The sequence below is a fragment of the Solanum tuberosum genome, unplaced genomic scaffold (genome assembly GCF_000226075.1).
Source record: "Solanum tuberosum cultivar DM 1-3 516 R44 unplaced genomic scaffold, SolTub_3.0 scf00233, whole genome shotgun sequence".
Lineage (NCBI taxonomy): Eukaryota > Viridiplantae > Streptophyta > Magnoliopsida > Solanales > Solanaceae > Solanum > Solanum tuberosum.
Window position 1 is genome coordinate 91526 of NW_006239170.1, and position 7776 is coordinate 99301.

Genomic DNA, 7776 nt, shown 5'->3' on the forward strand with positions numbered 1-7776 from the left:
TTGTTCCATTTTACCCCTTAAACTCCATTTTTTATGTACCATTTTAACACGAAATATTATTTTTTATGATTTCTTTATTTTTATATATATTCTTCAATTGCAACTTCTTATTTTAAATCGACATGTGTCAGTTAATTTTCGTTAAAAAATTAAAAATTAACAAAAAATAATTCTTTTTAAAAAATAATAATTTCTTTTTAAGAGTGTTGCGTATTTTTGTGTGAAAAATAACCTACGAAATTGTGTTGGTTTTCTTTCTTTAAAATCACTGACAACCTAACAAAGTCAATCGAGTTTTAACATTATTTAGTAGTGTTATTAGCAATGAACAAGAGTCTTTTTTTAGTAGTGTTATTAACAAAGTCAGCCGAGTTTTTTTGAAGATGATTTTTTTTATTCATATTGATTATATTAAAAATTAAAAGTGAATATTTGCGTTAAATTTAGATTGCCTAGATGATAAGAAAAATAAATAAGTAGTGTTATTTAATTTAATTGAATGTTTAAGAAACAAAATCAAAGAACTTTCGTCAATTTATTTTCATGCAAAAAATACAGAGAAATATCAAAAAATAATATTATTGTTTGAAATTTTTTATGTTCATTTGCGAATGTTTAATTATTTTACAAAAATTAACAGGCACACGTCTATTTTTTTAAAATAAGAAATTGCAATTGAAGAACATAAATAAAAACAAATCATAAAAATTAGTATAAGTGTTTAAATGGTACAAAAAAATGGAGTTTAAGGATTAAAATGGAACAAGACTAAGTTGGAGTGTCAAAATGAAAAATGAGGGCAAGTTTGAGGGGTTGTGTATGTGTTTGGCCATAAAAATTAGTACGTACTAACTATTGATCTTATTGGAATAAGGTAATTATGTTGAGTTAGAAAAAAAATGTATGGTTCTTAATTCAAATTTTACTGTATCATGTGACTTCTATCCAATTGAATCTTTTCTATTTTTTTTAGTGTTCATTAACAGATCTTCAACATGTGATTTTTTTTTTATATTTATTTAAATATTGGTGGAAAAAAACAAAAAATATAAGTATTTATACAAAATAAAATAAAAAATTAAAAGAGCAGACGTGCATCAGTAACCCAATGTGAAGTAGTCAGGAATGTTGATGGGATCAACAATTATATCCACTTCTTAAGTGGAATCTAAGATTTTTTTATTAAGAGGTTTAAAATATGAAAGAATTAGTAAATTTAATATTTATTATATATATAAAAATGTAATTATTTTAATTATATATAAATAATATAATTTTTCGCGGTTTTTTCGTGCCCCTCCCACTAGTCCACCAACCCACACACAGTTTTGACCCATTAATAAATATATATGCATTGCCGACAGATCTATACAAGTAGTACTGTTAATAATTTATTAGTCTTTGACCATCTTGCATTCAATTTTAAAGTTTATTTCAATGCATCTATCGTAATCGTGATAGAGCGGTAAGTATTCTAGATTAGAAATCTCAAGTTCGTATCCTTTCTAAGTATGAAGTCATCTTGATTAAGGAGCGTATTTTTTCATACAATTCAAAAGTATCGTATGATTTGAATCACCTTGACTTTTTCATTTATTTTTTCATATATGTATTTTGAATTTATTTTTTCATATTTTGAATTCATCGAGAAAATTATGACTTTGTTGCTAATGACAACATGTTTTTACTAGGTTTTAGTCAAAATTCATTTCAATTGCATGTTAATTCATCATTTCTTTTTTTTTAATTCTTTTTTTTATTACCGTGATGTCTAGGCTCAGATTACCTCAATTAATTTTAGAGAATACCTATCACCTTTTATCAATAATACGCATCAAATAACTTTGTCCATGAGATAGTCAAATTCCCCATTGCTATGGTGAATGAAGTTGTTTTTAATCTACTTTTGCACTACTAGATATTGGATATTCTCATTCCAAATAAGTTTGTACAACTTATTAAAGCTTGAAAAGGACACAACTCACAAGCTAGCTTAACAATGCCAAAAAAAGTCAAATAAACACTTATTGAACTGTTCAAAAGGTCCCCTAACGTGGATACACCTGTGAAGAAAATGAAATCATAAATACTTATTAGTACGGTTGGTACAAGAAATCGATGAGATTTTTGGCATTTGGCCAATTGGAAGGCCACAGGCCACAATACATGTGCAACTCAAGTCAATTATTGGTTCCAAGCCAAAAACTTAGCCACACACTAATTACACCAAAATTATGTATGTTTAAGTGATAAATAGAGAGAAGTCCCATAATAGTCTTTCATCTTTGGACTCAAAGTCATTCTTGAGTTTTCACATGGAGCAGTAATAGTTCCTCATGTTTGCAATATTGGTACACTTTTGGTCCTCCCCTAAACTTTTGCCTATTTTTTAACATTAATTTTGTTCATAATTTTATGTAAGGAATGTCCCATCGTCTTTTTATATATTTAGTAGAAATAATAGCTCTATGTGAGAGAAGGTGAGAAGAAGAACACATTGTTCTGTTCAGTATAAATATTATTGCAGCTAAACTAAGAACATTTTAACATATGACATTGCAAGAAAAGAAAAATTTGTACTATTGCACGTGAAATCGTCGTGATGAACTTCTCGACTTTACCTGCAATATAATTTCTACTAAACAAAACAAGGTGTTTTTCTTCTCACAATCTCTAACATGCAGTTATTATTTCTACTAAATATATAAAATGACGATTAAACATTCCATACATAAATAATGAAAAGAATCAATGTTAAAAAAAAGGCAAAATTTTGAAGGAGGACCAAAAATGCACCAATATTGCAAACATGAGGGACTATTAATGCTCCATGTGAAAACTCAAGGATGACTTTGAGTCTTAACCCAAAGATGAGGGACTATTTTGGATCTGATAAATACAATAAACAATATATTACTTAATTATGATAAAGTAAATGAAGAAACAGATTAGCCCATCACAACTTAAACATCTCACAGCAAAAGTATGTACGTATAGACTTTGGAAAAGCTACCTAATTACACAAACGTGCCTACTATATTTACTAATTCTTCCTATAATTTAAAATAATTACATATTGTTTCACTAATTAATAATTTCATATAAAAAATCAAGCTAGATACACATAGATACATGTTTTTTTTGCCCCTAGATACACTCTAAAATACAAATACATAGGGAGAGAGGCGAGTGATGGAGTCAATGTATCCCAGATACATGTAAAATCACACTAGATACATGTATCTAGAATACCAAATACATTATGATATATAGATACATATGGAGAGTGGCGAGTGCAGTGGCGGAGCCAGGAATTTCATGAAGAGGGTCCAAAAATTAAATAACAAAAGCTCTTTTTAAAAAGGGAAAAAAATTGTTTCAAGTAAGATTTAAACACGCGAGCACTAACTCATTAAAAATGTCTAAACACACATTCAAGACATCTTAAACCATTAGGCTAAAACAACCTATTATGTCAAGGATGTCCAAAATATGTTATTTAATCACTTCATGTATCATTTTACTTGTATGTGCGGTATTTTTTTCCGACGAAGGGTGTCCAATTGGACACCTTGGCGCATACATGTGCCTACGCCACTGGGCGAGTGAGTGAGTCATCGTATCTCAAATACATATAAATCCACTTGGATAGAAAATATTTAAACAAATTATACATAATTTTGAACCCATGTATCTCACACGTCCAGATACATGTATCAACAGACCAAAATGACACAAATGTTAATTTCGAAAACTCATACGAATGTATGTAGGCCCTAGCCCCTAAGCTAGTAAGATTTGTGCTGTTTGATAAACTTTTCACTTCTCCTTGTTTTATCTGAATATATACAATTGGTCCTATGGTGCAGATATTATCACATTTGACATGGCAAGTTATTACTGGTAATGACAAGATTTTTGGCCATGTAAATTATCTGTCTATCATAACTTTTTCCGCTTTGCCACAGGTTGTATAATACAGCCAAAAAAAGAATCCCACAAGAAGAGTAACTGAAGTTCATCCTTATCTAGGGGCAAGTAAAAAGAGCAGACATGAGGTATAAAAATAAAAAAGGAGAAATGGCTACAGTTTCTATCTAGAACAAGGACAAAGGACTCTAATAATTCAAAAACATTTGAGAAATGCATTTAATACAGAAGTAATTGCTACTATACTTGCACGTGGTTCCCCAGTAGAAACTACAAAAACAGTACAAAAATGAACTTTGGGGGTTCTACAATAATATAAGATAATGCTCCTCATCTGTGCACTAGTATGACAACAAAATACAACAACAATTACAAAAGATGAATGAAAACTCGTCAACCAAACTAATAGTAATCCAAGTAAACGGTATAATTCACAATACAAGCTCTATAATAAAAAAAAATATTTAACCTTCTAGCCTCTTCAAACTCTGTACTGTATCTACTACTTCACATTAATGTTCATCCCTGCAAAAGCAAAGCAACTACTTCAACATCTTTCAACAAAAACAAGAGGCTAATATAAACAAATAAGCAAATAACAACTCAGCACGTGTCTTTAGAGTCTCGTGTTTGGTCAAAGGTTATGGGTTTTAGTCTCCTTATATGATTTGGATTGTTAGGTATAGGGGAAATAGCTAGTTAAGAAAATCAAAGTAGGGGAGCTTAGTGAGCTTAAATTGAAGAAGAGATTACTACAACTACCCAGTCACAACAACAGTCAAAGTGAAATTCCACTAGTATGGTCTGGGGAGAGTTCAGAGTGTACGCATACCTTACCCCTACCTCATGGAGCTAGAGAGGTTGTTTCTGAAGGAAACTCGGCTCAAGTGCAGTAATTATGGAGTGTCCCACAAGTGAGAAAGAAGAATGAAAAATCTGAAAAAAAAATCTCCCTATATCTTTCTTCTTCACCTCTGATTCTTCCTCCTCTTGCTCTTTCTTCTTACTCTTATTTTCCCAATCTTTCCCTTATCTTCGGTGTCGAAACAAATTATCAAGTCTGTATTCTGGTCAGTGAGGTGAGGTAGTTAATAAATTTCCCATTTGATTCTTGTTCATTCGAGTACGTTACGCTGGATAATACTTAACTTTTGAGCTAGCTTTGGGGTTGAGTTAAGTCCAAGTTCCAGTTTTATCAACATGGAGTCAGAACCACCAATATCCCTAATACTGAGTTATCCAATGTAGGACACCCCCCTCAATACTTTGTTATCAGTGCTCCAAGTTTCCAGTTCTAACAGAGGAGGGGTGTTGAAGTCCCACATTGGTTGACACTAAAAGCTTCAGTCTCTTTGTATGGTTACATCATGAGCTATAACTTTTTGGAGTTCAGATATTAGCATAAATCCAACTAATAGTATTGATTCTCTCTCAATGCCACTAGTTCAGCCTACAATTACTGTAAGATTCTAGAATAAATGAGTAAAGAGTTGGTTGGTCAGCGTACTATTTACTCGAATCTACTTCCCTTGTGCTTTTCCAATAAAATTTTGGGCTTCTGACTAGTACAGAAAAGGGAAAGTGGAAACACTCCAGAGATATAGGAATTAGCCGAGGTGCGCAAAAGCTGACCCGGACACTACGGTCATCAAAAAAAAAAAGAAAGAGAAGTGGAAACACTCCAGAGATATCTTGAATGTGGCAAATTATTCTGGACATTTTAGTAAATCAGTTCTCAACAAAATTGATCGTGAACAATGTTATCACTCCTTGGTTATCCAATAGTTACTGCAGTAATTTCTCTTTAGTAGCAGTTATTTTCCTGTAATAGTGCAGTTATTTTCCTGTAGTAGTGCAGTCTTTCATTCCAGTTAAGTTAGGAAGTCATGTCCTAGTTTCTAGGGGTAGTTATTTTATAAGTATTGTATTTAAACTATCTGGTGTCTGAGAAAATGAAAGCAGAAAATTATTCAAGTCTTTGAGTACTTCAAACTCAAGAGATTGCAGGTTCTCTCTTAACGAACCAGCACCATAGGTCGTAGGAAGAAAACATTTGATTTCACAGTACAATGCCCCATAACCAGATCCATATCAGGGGACCTTAACAAACAACGTGTAAAAAGATTGCAATAATTAGAGCAGCAAATATTTCGAAATTTAACATACAGCTAAATGTTATCCTATTATCCCTACTTAAGAGTCAGCTTCAGATTTGGTGCTAGCAAATAGATCTACACATAACCAAGCTTACGAAAAATCAGATTAAACCATAGATTAACTCCATATGAAAGGAGGAATCTTAGTAGCTCAATTGGTCGGCTACCTAAACTTCCACCTTGTTGATGAGGGTTTGATTCCCCACATTGTAAACCCCTCCCCCATTTCCCCTTCCACTACCCTCAATTTGAAAGAAGAATAAAAAATTAAAAATCCATATGAAGGATAGTTGAAAAGGCTCACAAGAAAGTGAAAATCTAATGTTATCTCTTTAGAAGTAACTTCTACTGTTATTTTTTCATATGTAACTTCTAAAAAGTTTATCTTAATTAAACTTTTTAAAAGTAACTTCATGATATTTAATTTAACACTAAAAATAGCAGTATGCATGATTCAGCTCCAAACAAGATGGTTGGTAAACTGAACAAAATATTTGAATAACTGACGAAAACCCAAACTAGACCATATTTAACAACAAATCTAAGAGTTGAGAAGGTTTTCATACCATCCCTTAATTGCCGCATGTATATTGGACATTGAAGTATATGGAGCACTCATACTTAATGTTCCTGTGAACCCTGAAAGTGAGGAAAGAAGAGAATTGTTGTAACACAATAAAAAATTCCAGAAATCGAGGAATGATCAAAAACACAAATTCCAGGAGAGGCAACAAAAAGGATGATATTTTAGCTAATCGAACAAAATTATTTTAGGAGCTATAGGTAGCTAGAAGATAACTAGTTTCCATGGAAATTGGACCTGTAAATTAGCTTCTGAAGTTTTAGAAAGTAGCATTAGATGATCAACGTCCACGAGAGGTATGCTAACTTGATAGAAGCATCCTACTAAAACAAGAAAGCCCTTCAAGTCAAAACTGTTAATATTCTTGCTATATAGTGGGAAACATTGTATATCTTTATATATAGGGTACACTAGTGAGTAGTGACTAGTCATAAGTTGAGCTACGCAGACAGAAGAGTTTTTGTTGAAGAGGATTCATTCAATGGTGGTCAAAAAGAATGGTGTATTGGCCAATTTAAGAAGACTGTAACGTAGATAGCAACTTATGAATACTATTATATATCTTCCAAAATCTTCACCAATCCAAAGCAAAAACCAGACTTTAAGAACCTCAGCTCCAGTACATAAACATGAGTAATATTACTTTATATATTATATCAGCTTATTGAAACTTTTCAGGGAAATCAGAAAGCACAAGTCAAGAAATAGATCCCAAACTAAGCTTGTGAGTTTTACATATGTTAGTCCACAATAGGATACGTTTTTCTTATGAAGTAGTCCATAATAGAATATGTAGACAACATTTAGTAACTATCATCATTTTTAGATGTGGAATCCAGCGATTTATGGGAGAGTCTTGAGCAAGAAGAGAGTACAGTTCCTAGCAGAACCAAGTTAACCAGGACTCTTATAGTTTTGATTCTTTTCATCCTCTATAATTGGCTCAAAACGAGATGAAAGCAAAACCAAAACGGATGCAGCTGAGCAATATACTAGCTTCATTGCAAATTAATACATGTAACATGTTGGATTCTTAACAATATCTATAAAATCCCCCATACATGAGTATAAGCAGATTCAATATGAAGCCATACTACTGCTGACTAC

At 31.9% G+C, this 7776-nt stretch overlaps 1 protein-coding gene across 1 annotated transcript in view; it reads right to left on the minus strand.

The window, feature by feature from the left end:
• Positions 1-4125: 4125 nt before the first annotated feature.
• LOC102594698 (callose synthase 12) overlaps positions 4126-7776 on the minus strand; it is a 9944-nt gene continuing 6293 nt past the window's right edge. The window contains exons 2-3 of the mRNA XM_006357419.2: positions 6653-6725; positions 4126-4455 (exon numbers count right to left, since the gene is read on the minus strand). The gene's annotated coding sequence lies outside the window, so the exon portion shown is untranslated. The remainder of the gene's footprint in view (positions 4456-6652; positions 6726-7776) is intronic.